Consider the following 7,761-nt stretch of genomic DNA (forward strand, 5'->3'; position numbering starts at 1 on the left):
TGAAAAATTGTATCAAAAATATAAATTTACCCCCTAATTTTGTAAAACTATCATTTGGTGTTATTTTAATGCTAAACAAAATATAATAAACGAATAATTTAATGATGTACTGCCATTTAATCGGTCCGTTTCCGTTGCAATTTGGTAACTGTTAATTGTATATATCAGTCTGAGTACTGTTTAACTATCATTTAAGGTAAACATATTTAGACTCGTCCAATTCAGGGGAATTAGGTTTCTGCGAGTGCTTTTTGTGTACTTTTCTTATGTTTTTTTACGGTTTGTAAGTCAGTAAAAGTTCAATGATTAAGTTAATATTGACATTAAAAGACCTCCTCACAAAAAGGGCTGTTCAAATCCCCTCGCCCTTCGGGCTCGGGGATCTGAACATCCCTTTTTGTTCGGAGGTCTTTTAATATCAATATTAACTTATCATTGAACTTTTACTATTACTTAATTAGTACTTGTAGGTAATGAGCTATTAATTATGGTGTGTAATTCCGTGTCCCATATATCTTCTTCTGTTGATCATTTTTGCCATTGACACTTTCTCTTTATCAATCAGAGTTCTCAAGATAACAGTGAACATTGCTAAACATTGTTAAAAAAGTCAATCAAGGGTAATAACTCCAATAATGAGTAGATAGGGTGTTAGCCATCTGTTTTATTTGTAGCATCGTTGGACATTTCTGTTCACAGGTCATCAGCAGATACAATTTTTAAACTAGATAGTTATAGATTATGTTTGGACACAACTGTTGGAATCATTTACTTGATATTGAAAAGTATATTTAAGATTTTTTAATCGACAGTTATTGGAATTTAAGATAGCTGATGTATTTTACACCATTTTTAATTGTAAAATAGCAGAAAACAATTGGTCTTTAATGAAATATGCAAATTTATAGAGAAGAATGTAATTCATCTGTAAGACTTTTAATGTGAATGAAGAAAATTATGTTTTATCATATTTTTGCAACTGTTTTTCTTTAAATTCTTATTTTTTTATGTTTCAATCAAATGCCATATAAGGAAAGATAACTCAGATAATGTAACAGTTGTACACGACTGTGTTATTACTAAACTTATTTTGTTTTGTAGCAGTAAAACAAACCTGTGACCTGAATTTTTCTTTTTCATTTACCAAAAGCACATTATAAGAGCTATTTTCTCATATATGTATTACCTTCAAATGCTTTTTTTTAGTTATCTTTTTATGACACGAAATTGTGTTTTTTATGAACAATCTATGATATCCAAAATCTGACAATACTGCACAACATTAAGCTTGAAAAAAAAGCCCTGTGACTCTTACTTTTTATGTATATTTATTCTTATTTTTTGCTTATTATTAAAAGAAATTTATTTAATCTTAGTTTAGACATTAACTGTAACATTTAATGTGATTTTTCAATGTTATAGCACTATCTCTAGTATGCTGGGTTTTAGTTAAAACAAACTACACATGTTTCTGTGAATAATGAATGAAAAGCTTGCTTGGGAATTTGATGTTCTTGAAATATTGGACATTTAAAAGTAATTTTATAGGCAATATTTATACTCCTTAGGATATCCTCATTCAATTTGTTTTTGAATAAAAAATAAAAAATATTACAATCACTTTCTTTTAACAATTTTAATATTATAATGGGCACACTATATACTCTCGTATCACACCTTTGGACAGAACTGAACAGCAACGTCACAGTGTTTTTGAGCTTATTATGACAAAAATGAAAAAAAAAAAATTAATAACAGCAAATTATTAATTCAGTTTTGCTGCTTTTGACATTTATGAAAAATTTAATGTATGTTCAGTTTTTTTTCTTTTGATATATGTTTTTAAATCATGATAATTTACATACAGTGTTAAACTTAAGTTATATTCTATGTAAACAAATTGTTTTACAGGAAAAAATAAAATTAGCACGAAGATTTCAATTGGAAGGTCATCAAGAAATACCAAAGAAAGTGAATGAAGTGCTAGGAAGGATTGAAATGAGGGTATGAAAGTTAATAAAGGATGCTAAAAAATGTTATGACTGCAGTTATTAAATTGAGCAATAGGAGAGTTTAGATGTAAATGTTTGTGATTAGGTCAGATCTATTAGCATTGGTATATCTCATTTCCACAGAGATTACTTGCCCTGCACCTACAATTTTCCTATTTTAAATGTTAAAGTATTTCCCATTTTTTAATTTAACATTCTTGTACAGGTATGCCACAAAGCACATGAAGGTAGTTCAACGAGTTTTTATATGAGTTGTTAAAGTAATATTTGATGCAACATAAGTTGTAAGAGTAGAGAAATACATGATTTATATAACATGTGAAATTATTCATAATATCTATTTGACATGAAAATCAAAGAATGTTATGGAATAAATGCAAATAAGGAGAAAATTAAAGAAAACATTCATCTTGGAACATACACACTGCATTTTACCCCTAAAGACAAATCAACTTCGAATTTGGGTTACGTCACAATTACTGTTTTTGGATTATGTCCCTTTTAAATGTTATATGCAACGTCCCATGATCACAATCTAAATTTATTTTTTATATATTTTACAGGAAATAAAAGACAGTTTATGTACAGTTTTAAGTGTTGCAAGGTACACTGACGACTTCTTCTTAATTTTTCTAAATATTGTAGACAGCTATGAACAACAAAAATGAGTCCTTCAAAGTGTACCACAAAGGGTAAGTAAAGTTAAAGGAATGCACATCAAAACTAAAAATACATAGATTTTCTGTCCTAATTTACACCACTACATCAATTTGTATTTGATAAACGGAATAATTTGTAGGTAAAAATCATAATGAGCATATATCAAGTTGAAAATTTAATGTCTAGCGACAAAATGCTTTTCATGACAAGAACATGTTGATGCGATATAAATGTGAATACTGCAAGACAAATCTGCTGAGCTAGATTTATATTGTGCCAAATCACAATGTAACATTCCACATGAAGACATATCATTCTACCTGGACAACTATTATGACTCTGAGCTAACTAGTTTTTGCTCTTACCTCTTAATACTGGAAGCATAGTTGAAATGCAGCAAATTTCAAAATGTAAATGCTTGTGTTTTATCAAGAGCCTAAAAGGCTGTAGTATAATTAATACCAAATAAATAGTTAAAACGATTCCTCATGAGAAAAAGCAGAAATCCTATGTTTTAGCCATTAAAAGGGCCTGATTCGGCTATTTTGCTGAATATGTAAAATTTGTTTCTTTTCTGCATTATCTTTTTTTGTCAAATTTAAATTAATGATTGCTATCAGTTGAGTGTCAATAGTGTTTTCCTAGACATATTTCTGAAATAAATAAGTCATAGTTAAAACACTAATATTAATTTTTCATAACTTATTTCCTTATCTAGCTATTTAGATTGCTTCAAGGAGAATCAAATGAAATTAGACTGCATTATTTGAATTTGGCATGAGAAAACACAAAAACATTGTCAGATCTGCTGATATTTTAGAAAAGAACAGCAAGGAACGGTCACTCGAAAGAATATTTACAGAACAAACCAGATCAGAATCTTGGGATGCAGCTGTCCGAAAGTACCCAAATTATTCCAAAAAGCTGAATGAATTCAAAGGTAGTGTAATTACATTAGTTTAGTGAAGGTCAAAATCAACTTAATAATCAGAAATACAAAATTAGGAAGATATCATAATTATGATTGCCTATCAAATGAATATCCACCAAAGACTAAATGATGTTAATGTAAGTGACTACAGGTCATACATAACATGGCTTCAATATTAAACAAAACCCATTCTGTTTAGCCACCTATAAAAGGTTTTGTATCATTTTTTTTAAATCTAATTTTACCTTTAATTGAGAGCAGGTAAGTGTAACTTTTTGTAATGCAAAATTAACATGTCATAGCTAATTGACTTTCAAAAATTAATAAAAGGTTCGAAATATTATGTGAAATTAATATACCATCTACATCAAAACTTCATTTCAATAATATTTTTTTTTCAAATTGAAGATTAAAAGAGATAGAATAACCTTCAGCTTAAGAGTTTTCATTTGTATGAAACAGGTTGCCCTGTCGTTAATGCACCAAGGTCATTGATGAACTTTTGTGGTATTTTATTTCAGCTTAATTTAATACATTTTCCAGGCTTTAAACGATTATTTTTTTTTTATTTTTGTTATTTACAATATTTGTTTTTCAATTCTAGAATCCAGTGGATTTGTATGTTGCAAGAAAAGATTACAATGAAGGTTTGAAGACACCAAAACTGACTAGCAAAGCACCATAGATATAGTTAAAAAATGTTGCTAATAATTTATTTAGTCTTATAATAATTATATTAATATATTTTAATTTTTCAGACATAAAGACACCGAATTATGTTCCAAATACTTTGATAAAGTATTGCCAGAAAGCATTGGAAAGAGACGATGAGATGGACAATGTAAAAATAGAATTTAAAGTCATGTTAGGTTGTAATAATATGGAAAACAAACCAGAAGTTTAAGATGTTCGCTACTCTGTTTCTAAATAACAATCTTTTTAAAAGACTGTTCTAATATGCTAGTATATAAATAAAGGAACTAAAAATGCAGAAAAAAATGAAGGGTCCGTGTGCTTGTTTTCGAGATAAAAGCCATTGAAAATTTGGCGGGAAATGATTCTCTCTAGATTTTTCATACTTTTAACATTGGCCGCTTTTTTGTTTCAAAAACCATGAAAAAACAAGGATTTTATAAAATTTTCAAATATGGCTTTATAAACTATATGCAATAAAATTATGAAAAGAAAAGTAGGGGTTAGTGGGCAAACTTTTTTAATGGCAATACATGGATGAAACCAGAGGATTCCGAAAATCTGGCAGAAATTCAAAAACAAGAGCAGCAAACATCCTTAAATCAATTTTGAAAAAAGAATATTCTGAAATGATGTTAGACGAGATAAACAAGGTTGAGGGATATTTTTTGAAGAATAAATTTATAATTTTCTAATCGTTTAATCCATCAATTTTTTATGATACATATATGTTGTCAATATTTAGATAGAGTTAAAGGGCATTATCTTTGATTTACAGACAAAAAATTAAACTATAATTATATTTATTTAAAGTATTATTAAAAGCATAATTTTTAAGTAGTATTTCGTTATAAGCAGTCAGTTTGACTCAAATTTTGCCAAAAAAGTTGAAAAACATCGCTTGTATTATTAACTTGCAAGTCAATATTTTAACCTCATCGTCTCCGTAATCATGTGACCTTCAACTTAACCCCTTACCTAGAAATAAGGTATGCATGTTCTAGGCATGTTCAGATATTAAAAGGAAAAGAATGGTATTTTTGAAAGTGAAAAAGGGTGAAACATTTTGTTGACTGATTCGATATACAAAAAAAAAAATTAAGGTAGCTAGGTTGTGTAAATGTTTGTCGATAGGTTTTGCTTTAACTTCTGTAATAGACTTACAGTGAGAGATGTGTTTTTTTTATAAATACCTCCAGAATATTCGATATAAATAGATGGTCCTGGGCATTATTTTATTGAAATATCTCCAAAACACAAATTGTCCTACCAAATTCAATATTATTATCTTCCCTTGATTTTAAAAGATTTTTCTGAAAGGCCTTAAACCACTAAACGATACCTTATTTTTTTATAATTTAATCTTTAAATTCAAGTTTTACATGTTATTGTAGTTTATTGAATGATACATTTGTACTTGGTAAATATAGTAAAGTATTTTTTAACCAAAAAAGTATTTTTGCAACATGCCTAGAAGTGATGCTTAGAAAACGATACCTGCTATACTTTACCTTTGAGATCATCAAATTTTATAAAACATGAACAGAAGCTTTTTCTTAATAAAGAAATAACACCGAGGAAAACTGTAGTTCTTTTACTACTTTCTTTTCTGTATTTTCCGTATAAATATATATATGTAACTATTTTCAATTATTTTATTTATTATACATATTGTTACGGGACGGGTGGGTGTGTCCCACTGAGTAAAAAGTATTTATTCAGGTTTACACTATGTGTTATTTTATTGGTAATTCTAATACCTGTCAATCCTGGTTTTGAGTTGCAAACTCTATATTACTAGTAGCGTAGCTGGCAAAATGGTCAAGGCACTGGTAACGTAGCAGGCAAAACAGTTAAGGCACTGGTCTAAATATGGTAGCTCAGAAACTCATTAATATTGACTGACTTATTACATATACAACAGATAACAAGATTGAAACAAGTTTTACAATTTATTATAAATACAAAATATCTAATACTATTACAAGTATAAATTACATGAAAACCCACCAAATCACTTAGGTAATAAAATATACAGAGACCCCCCTTTTTGGTACGTTAATTGTTTGTCAACATCATAGTAAGCGTAGTAAAACATCTAGGTCAATCATGGTTTGGTCCATTTATACAACGGGGATGTATACGATATCAAAGGTACGTGTATTTTACGGGTTGCATCGACTGCGGCGTATTTGGTTTGCTCTTGTAATTTCCTTGGTATCAGGAGTGAACGCCCTGGTAGCGGGCTGCAGTCTCCTTGAAGACTGATGTGCACTCGGTTTTAAGCATCTGTCCCACCAACGTCTCGTGCCCCTATGGTGATTGTTGGCAAATTACGTAAAGCTGATTGGATGCTGATCTCGGGTCATTAGGTCACGACGTCAATAAACTTGATGATGCAAATGGCGGCGATTGCAAATGTTGACATTCTGTCAAGTCGGGAAATGGACAAACGGGACTTAACTAAGCTTACTCTTAGCATGTATGGGCCCCAGTTACAATACTCGGGCCTTACGCAAATAAACTAGCAAGGTAATAAAGTGGGAACGTGTGAAATAAGGGTAAACAGAAGATGGGAACTATCGTTCAGTCAAGGGACTCCCCTGATCAAACAGTGAAGGCGAACTCTTATATCTTTACTCCCAGATACCATACAAACAATATTTACATACAATAACAATAAAAGTATGTAATGTTCGTCAAATGTCTTTATATACACGTTGGCTAACAGTAAACGACGGACGCGAAAATAGAAGGGAGTGTTTACTGATTAGCCCCAAAAGTCGTATCTTCAAACCTACAGCTTAACCCCTAAACCGTAACACTACCCCCTACCCAGGAAAAGAGTTCGTCCTCGAACTAAAAATTGGACACCTGCCTAATAAATACCTGCTTATCAACCTATTAAAAAAAATAAAACAGGATCTTCTCTGTTGTTGTTGTCTCTGTTGACATGGTAAAATTCATCACAATAATCATCAATAGTTCTTATCTCTGGCACTGAGATAACATATATGGTATGGATACTATATCTCTGATTTTAATATATGGTTTTAAACATGGTATAATATTGTATCTCTGGTATTAAGATACTCTGAATACTAGTATATATCTGGTTTCAATATAAAGTGATTGCTCTACTTGTTGTAAACTACATGATATGGCTGGTTTAAATAAATAAATGGCTAATAAATGGTACTCCAATTTTTTTGCATATCACCCGTCACATAGACACGTCAGTGAATCATAACAATACCATATGAAAAATATTCCACAGACCTTCCATCCGTCACACAGACACGTCGATGAGTCACCGGGAACACTGGTAAACAAATATAGATAACAAAAATACTGCATGGTATTCCACCCGTCACATAGACACGTCAGTGAGTCACCGGGACAATACCAAATAAAAATATTCCACAGACCTTCTATCCGTCACACAGACACGTCGATGAGTCATCG

Source organism: Mytilus californianus, unplaced genomic scaffold, assembly GCF_021869535.1.
Source record: "Mytilus californianus isolate M0D057914Y unplaced genomic scaffold, xbMytCali1.0.p SCAF_12, whole genome shotgun sequence".
NCBI lineage: Eukaryota > Metazoa > Mollusca > Bivalvia > Mytilida > Mytilidae > Mytilus > Mytilus californianus.